The sequence below is a fragment of the Amphimedon queenslandica genome, unplaced genomic scaffold (assembly GCF_000090795.2).
Source record: "Amphimedon queenslandica unplaced genomic scaffold, v1.1 AMPQUscaffold_13461, whole genome shotgun sequence".
In the NCBI taxonomy this organism is placed as follows: domain Eukaryota; kingdom Metazoa; phylum Porifera; class Demospongiae; order Haplosclerida; family Niphatidae; genus Amphimedon; species Amphimedon queenslandica.
The window spans coordinates 210,762-217,533 of record NW_003546303.1 but is presented as its reverse complement, the minus strand read 5'-3'; the positions used below and the strand labels follow the sequence as shown (position 1 = coordinate 217,533).

At 36.3% G+C, this 6,772-nt stretch overlaps 1 long non-coding RNA gene across 1 annotated transcript; it reads left to right on the top strand.

Moving 5' to 3' along the window:
- Positions 1-3,848: 3,848 nt before the first annotated feature.
- LOC109581107 (uncharacterized) lies at positions 3,849-4,147 on the top strand. The gene is made up of 4 exons (XR_002184517.1): positions 3,849-3,886; positions 3,934-3,978; positions 4,027-4,060; positions 4,108-4,147. It is a non-coding gene; the product is annotated as an uncharacterized LOC109581107 (long non-coding RNA).
- Positions 4,148-6,772: the final 2,625 nt, after the last annotated feature.

Genomic DNA, 6,772 nt, shown 5'->3' with positions numbered 1-6,772 from the left:
AGAAATTATAACTGTGGAAAAGCAGAATGTCAGTGATAGCTTGGCAAAAACCAGGTTCCAAATATTGTAGTAACTTTTGTTATCATTAAAAATATATTGTTTTAATTTTTACTGAGTTTTCTAATTGCCAAATGTACTCGGTGTTGCTTAAATATAATCTATTTATACCAGTGCCTGTATAGTTTGAGTTTAGCATACGGAGCCAAGAGTTAGCATGTCTGATACAACATAATGCTGCTCCATGGAATCTGGTTACAAATGCAGCTGAATTATGCAAGTTGCTTTGGCTGAATCAGTATGAATTCCAGTATGCATGATTTGTTTCAAGGCTGATGTATCAAGCTACGCTCTTTACCATGATAGGTAATTCAGGTTGCATTTGGCTGAAAGCTAGAAATTCATGATTCGCCAATTTCACTTGGCGCCAAGGGGATGTGTGCATGCTCATTGTCATTGAAAACGTGTATGGTAAACATCATGGTAGTATATATAGATGGTGGGCTTTCAGTTTTTGGTCACTGTGTTAGTAGCTGCTCCTCGGGAGATAGCAGGCACTGTGGTTTGGACGGAGATGGTTGTAATGGAGTAGGCCCAGATGTGACGGTGGTAGAAGTCATAATCGGGATAGTAGGAGCCATAGTTATCATTACTATGACAGAGGTTTATTCAGTGAAGGTGCTAGCAGCTCTTCCGTAAGTCGAGATAGTGGGAGTTGGTGGGATTGCGGTGAAGGACCAGCGCCGGTATGGTGAATTGGATGAAAAAGATGGGATGAAAAACAAGATTTGACACCTCTAGCAAGCAAATGCAGGTTTGTTCAGTATTGTTGGTTTTTCTTGTATCTCAATTGAGTTGCACTTTCAAGCATTAAAGTAATTCATGTACATAATTATCCTTGTGTTACACAATTATCCTTATGTTGTGTATCAGCTTTAACCAGATATTTGTATGTCCAACTTACATTTCTTCTATACATGTTAATTGTCAAGAGTACATAATACTTAAAGAGAGTATCCAACAGTCCTATAGCAGACTGCTGCATGAGGGCATATTTGCTCAAAGTCACAGTCTGCATACTCCAGTATACTTACCTTATCACGTGATCAACCTTGTGGCATTAAAATCTGGCCCTTGGCTTTTAAAAACTTGGCAATCTCTTCCAATACAAGAAAGGAACTTAAAAGAAGGCTGAAAAGATGAATTACAAAGGCAGCCCTGCTACTATCCAGGAGTTTGTGCCCCAAGCACTGCCAACTCATGACATTGGAAACTCAATGTCTGATAACAATAATCATTGATAAAGTATACTAGAGTATTCAGATTGTGGCTTTGAGCAAATACACCCTCACATGCAGTAGCTTGTATAGGGCTGTTCGATACTCTCAAATAGTATTATTAAGAGTAGATAATAATTAGAAGAGTGTCCTACTGTGCACGATACCCCCTGATTCATCACGGCGTAGAATTGAATAGTCACATTCAGGATACTTCCGTATTTTTATTGAGTTGTTATAGTTATTGCTAGTTTTTTTGAAATAACTACTCCAAAGTACTGAAAATATCCTGAATGTGACTCTTCAAATTTTACGACGTGATGAAGCAGGGGTTACTGCACAGTAGGACACTCTCCTCTAATTATTTTCTACCCTTGGTATTATGTACTCTTGAGAGTGATGTTCAATACCGATGCCAAAATACTCGATACTTTAATACTCAGGATTGAAACGGTATCGAAAGCAATTCCAGTATCAAAAGATTAGATTACGAGTACAACCACACCCATTTAACAGCAATAATAGTTAATAAATTACTAGTTTATTTGAAAATTAAAATGTAAATATTTTTATTAAAAAATTAACACCTAGAATAATAAATAATGCTTCTCCAGCAGCTCTCTGAACTTTCTCAGTCTTTCTGGCTGGTTCCTTTAATCTTTGAGATGGTGAAAAAGTAAGAAGTGAACAATGAAACTTGCTTTTAGTGTTCCTGGTCAATTCTAGCAGCAGTAACTGGCTGGAGCACCTCTGGACTATATAATCGTACTTGATACCATCGATACACTGGGAAAACGTACTCGGAAATGAACCAAATTCATTTTTCAGGTATCAAACATCACTAACTCTTGATGTTGTATTGGAGAAATGACAAGCCTTAGCAACCACCAGCCCGTGTTCCTTTCCGTGAGTGGGTGTAGCCACAGCAAACAAAATGGCAGCTTACACATGGGACAAAGTTAAGAGCTTTCTAACAGCAAGAGAGCATAGAGATATTGTCTAAAGACTTCTCTAGAGGCATTATAAGGTACGGAGAACCTGTATAAGTCTTAATAATGACCAAATTGTACTTGCAAGGTGGTGAAATTAATTATAGGAATATTTTTACCCTCTTACGCTTGTTTATGTTGTTCTCACTATTTCAATAAATATTTGACATATTTTTAAAATTTTTGACTTAACTTTAAATGCTGTGTATTGCATTGTGGTGTTTGTCAGCTTATAAAGCATGCTGTTTAGCTCATTTTGGATGCTTTATTGGAAACCCTTATGTGTGTGTGTGTTATATTGCATGGTGTTATTCAGAGAGCGTGCAAAAGTGAGCTATATACAAGAAATAGGTACATGTCAGCTTCTGCTACATAAATGTAGAAGTCATTATAGTGAACCTTTTACGGCATAATTTGTATTCATCATTTGCATGGTATACAGTATATCTTTATTGCTATGCTACTAATCCTTTCCTTTTAGGTATTAAAGTTCAGTAATGATGAAGAATTGTATGCAGTTTTGGCTCTTGAAGAACAATGCAATTTGATGCTTCCAATGGGTTATTCCGAAGCTCTTTTAACTCTGACACTGGCTGATCGATGGGACTTGATCTCGACTCTTACAATGCATCACTTGGTGATCAAGGTGAAGTCTTCAACGGACCAGTTTATCAACTGTCTACAAGATGCTTCAGTGTTGAGTTGTATAGGAAAAGAGCCTTTTTTGTAATAATTAGAAGGGCTTTGTCATCAGGTATGGATGTTTTGTTATTAAAGTGAATAATATGTTTCGAACTTGTGTTTCTCTTACTTTAGATGTCTTAAAAGACTTGCTTCATGGGCAATATTTAGCAGAAAGTTCCAGTAGGAAAGTGAAGGAAGTTGATACTTCTGTTTTCTTGTTGATTTTCTACATGAATGCTATAATGTAATTTATTTATAACACATGCATATCTATTAATTATGCCTATTAATGATTTTTAAGATTGACAGAGTCATTGCAGTATTAAAAATGTTTGGAGTGTGGGCTGAAATCACCATTCGCTTTACTGAAGCATTTAATATGTCTGTGTAGTAGAATGTGGGTTTATAGTTCTTGATACATGCTCATTTATACTTAATTTTAATTGAATTACAGGAATGACAGCGTAATTATTGATAGTGATAGTGACACTGATTCAATGGACCTGGTACCTGTTTCTTTTAATCGGTGAATATAAAGTAGTAAATTTTATTTAACTTATTTTTGTTTATGCTAACTCCAGTGAGGTAAGGATAAATGATGATTCACGCATCTGTAGTGACTGGTAAATTTAAAAATATAGTAGACTATATTTGACTTATTTTTACTATTATAGTACTCCTTCTAACTACAGTGAGATAAGGGTTCATGCATCTCTAGTGACCGGACATTTACAGTAGTAGATTATGTTTGACTTATCATTATTATACAGTACTGCTGATTCCAGTGAGATAAGGATAAATGATGATTCATTCATCTGAAGTGACCGGTACATTAAAAATTATATTAGACTATATTTGAGTAATTAATTTGTTATTATATAGTACTCCTGATTCTAGACAAATAAGGATAAATGATGGTTCGTGCATCTCTAGTAACCGGTACATTCAAAGTTGTAGAAGATATTTGACTTATTTTTATTATACAGCACTCCTTCTATTTCCAGTGGGATAAGGATAAATGATGATGACAGGTACTTTTAAAGTTATAAAATATATTTGACTTATTTTTAAACATACAGTGCTCCTACTAATCAAAGAGAGACAAATGAAGTGGTAAGTTTTGATTACATTAAAGCTGGCAATGCTTAACCATTTTGTAGGCATTGATAAGTTCTGACAATGATGACTTGCTGGCATTGGACAGAGTCTTGATTTATTTTGTAGCTCAGGAGTTGAAAAGTATGAGGGAGTCCTGTTTACAAACTTGTTCGTTATTCTTATTTTTATTGACAGAGCTCTTTGGTCCAGTATATTCATATGAAGCAGCCAGATGATTATGAACTTACTCCACTTAAGCTTAATGTCAGGCGTAGATGTATCCTCATAGATGCTATTAAAGATGGGAAGAAACCAAGATTTGATACTAACAAGCAAGTGCAGCTTTGGTTTTATCTAAAATTTTTGTTTCTTAATTGAGTTGCTGTGTGAAGCATTTTATATGCTCTTGAGTTTACACAAAAATCCCAAGGAAAATTTTTATAACTTTTTCTGATACTGAACCTGTACAACTTTTTTAACAAATTCCGACCAAATTTGAATTTTTAAAAAGTTGCTCATAAATCAGGCCTAATACATTGTAGTATATATAGTACAGGGGCCTTAGCCAAATTTGTCACTATGAGAGAATTTCTTATTTTATTGTTTCCATTACATTCATATCTCTTACGTTGTTCATAAGTTTGAGCCGAACAATGTGATTTGATGTTTCCAATGGGTTATTCTAAACCTGTTTTAACTCTGACAGTGGCTGATCGATGGGATTGGATCTCATCTCTTACAATGTATCACTTGGTGATCAAGGATAATTTAATTGACCAGTTTATTAACTGTCTCCAAGACGCTTCAGTGTGAAGGCATAAGAAAAGAGCCAGAATCATGGAAGCCATTGTTTATTATAGTGAATAATGTGCTTCGAACTTGTGTTGTTTGTACTCTAGATGACCGTAAAAACTTAATGTTTCATGTGCAATATTCAGCAGAAGGTTCCAGTAGGAAAGTGAAAGAAGTTCATACTTATGTTCTTTTAGTGATTTTCTAGATAAATGCCATAATGGTAATTTATTTATAACACATGCATATCTTTATAATTATGCCTATTTTTGACCTTATGATGGCTGCACAAAATTGTTGCTGTATTGATATTTTGATGTTGTTTACAGGTTCATCACAAATTCATGGTGAAAGCTATACTCTGGCTCAGTCCAGCCGCTTATATGATAGTACCTGCACTACTGTGGTTGTGTACAAGGCATGAGAGATTTAAATTTTTATTATGTATTACTTCATGCAGCTCATGATTATTACCTTACTTTATTCATCAGTTGCTCTCTTTAATTTTGTTCTCTGCTCTTGATAACAACTTTGTACACTGTAATCATGAACAATGCTCACTTGGCGGTAATTCGATGTGTGCTTGCGTATCGAGTCACATGGAGTATTGTTATGGCATCTTCCAGTGGAGGTCGGAACTCTCGTGAATCACAGCCTCGTCTTGGTGAAGGTAGCCGCTCATTGGGAGTTAGTACGCACATTTGTGATGGGGCTGTAGGTGGCAGCAGCCATAATGGAGATAGTAGGCGCCAGTGTGATGAAGGTGGTGGTGGCTTTGATCATTGTAATAGGCGCCAGAATGAATGTGCTAGCAGTAGCAGCTCTGACAGTAGAGCTAATAGGCACCGGTGGGATTTTGACGAAGGCAGTAGCAACTTTGATAATCGAGGCAGGCGCTGATATGCTGAATATGATGAAGAGGAATTGCAAAGGGTATTGGCATTCATCAATAGCTTGCAATGTGATATACCAAGCCAAGCCACAGATCAGCCTGCCTCCCCCAAGTGAGACTGGACCTGAAGACCCCACATGTATAGGTTAGTCTTGGTGTGAATTAGGCAAGTTTGTTGTTATTGGAAAAGCCAAGCCTACCAACATGTCCTATAACTTATGCCTTTGAGCTATTATAAATAGCAATTTGCTTCAAATGAATTATTTAATTTGTTTAAGTAATGTGAAGTTGGCTTGCAAAGTGGTTGTAGCTCTTAAAGGGATAAAGGGCGGTTTAGATGGGGGTTCTAGTTTTCGAAAAAGACGTCAAAAGGATGAAGTGTCACACTTATTCTCTCGTAAGAAAAAAGCTTGGATGCATAAGTTTGTGTGTTTACCCACCGTTTGAGAGATCAAAGTACCGATGACAGCCATTTACAGGGATGATCTTTTGAAAGCTGGATTAGGAGAGAAGCTTGTTGAATTTTGAAGTATTGACAAGAGTCCAGAAGGATTTAGAGATGTCATATGAAGCGTTCCCTCAACTTGAAAGCGGTGGTGGATATCAGCTCGGCAAACGCCTTCCCTGTGCAAGAAAATTGCATTCTCTTTTATCAGCTGCTTATTCATCTCCTGCATTATTAAAAGAGCGGGTTGGTAATACACGTACTTATATCGGACCTTTACAGAGGAACTTAAGTATGGAGGAGGCTTTTGATTTACCTAAAGGAGTAATTTTTATGAATCTTGCAAGCTTATTTCTTTCTTTGGCTGATGAGAAATGTTTGGAATGTGGACTGATATTACCGGTAACATCTTTGAAGAAACTTTTAACTGTATGTATAGTGGGTTTCAGTTGAGTTTGACCACTGACCCACCCTTATAACTTCTCTATATTTTATGCTAGCAGCTTGAAACTTATTATAGTTGCAAAACGGGTTCTTCCGAAAATCTGTACCAATTTTTGAGTCTCTGAGTACTCTGGAAGGTTCTCAAAAGGTTCTT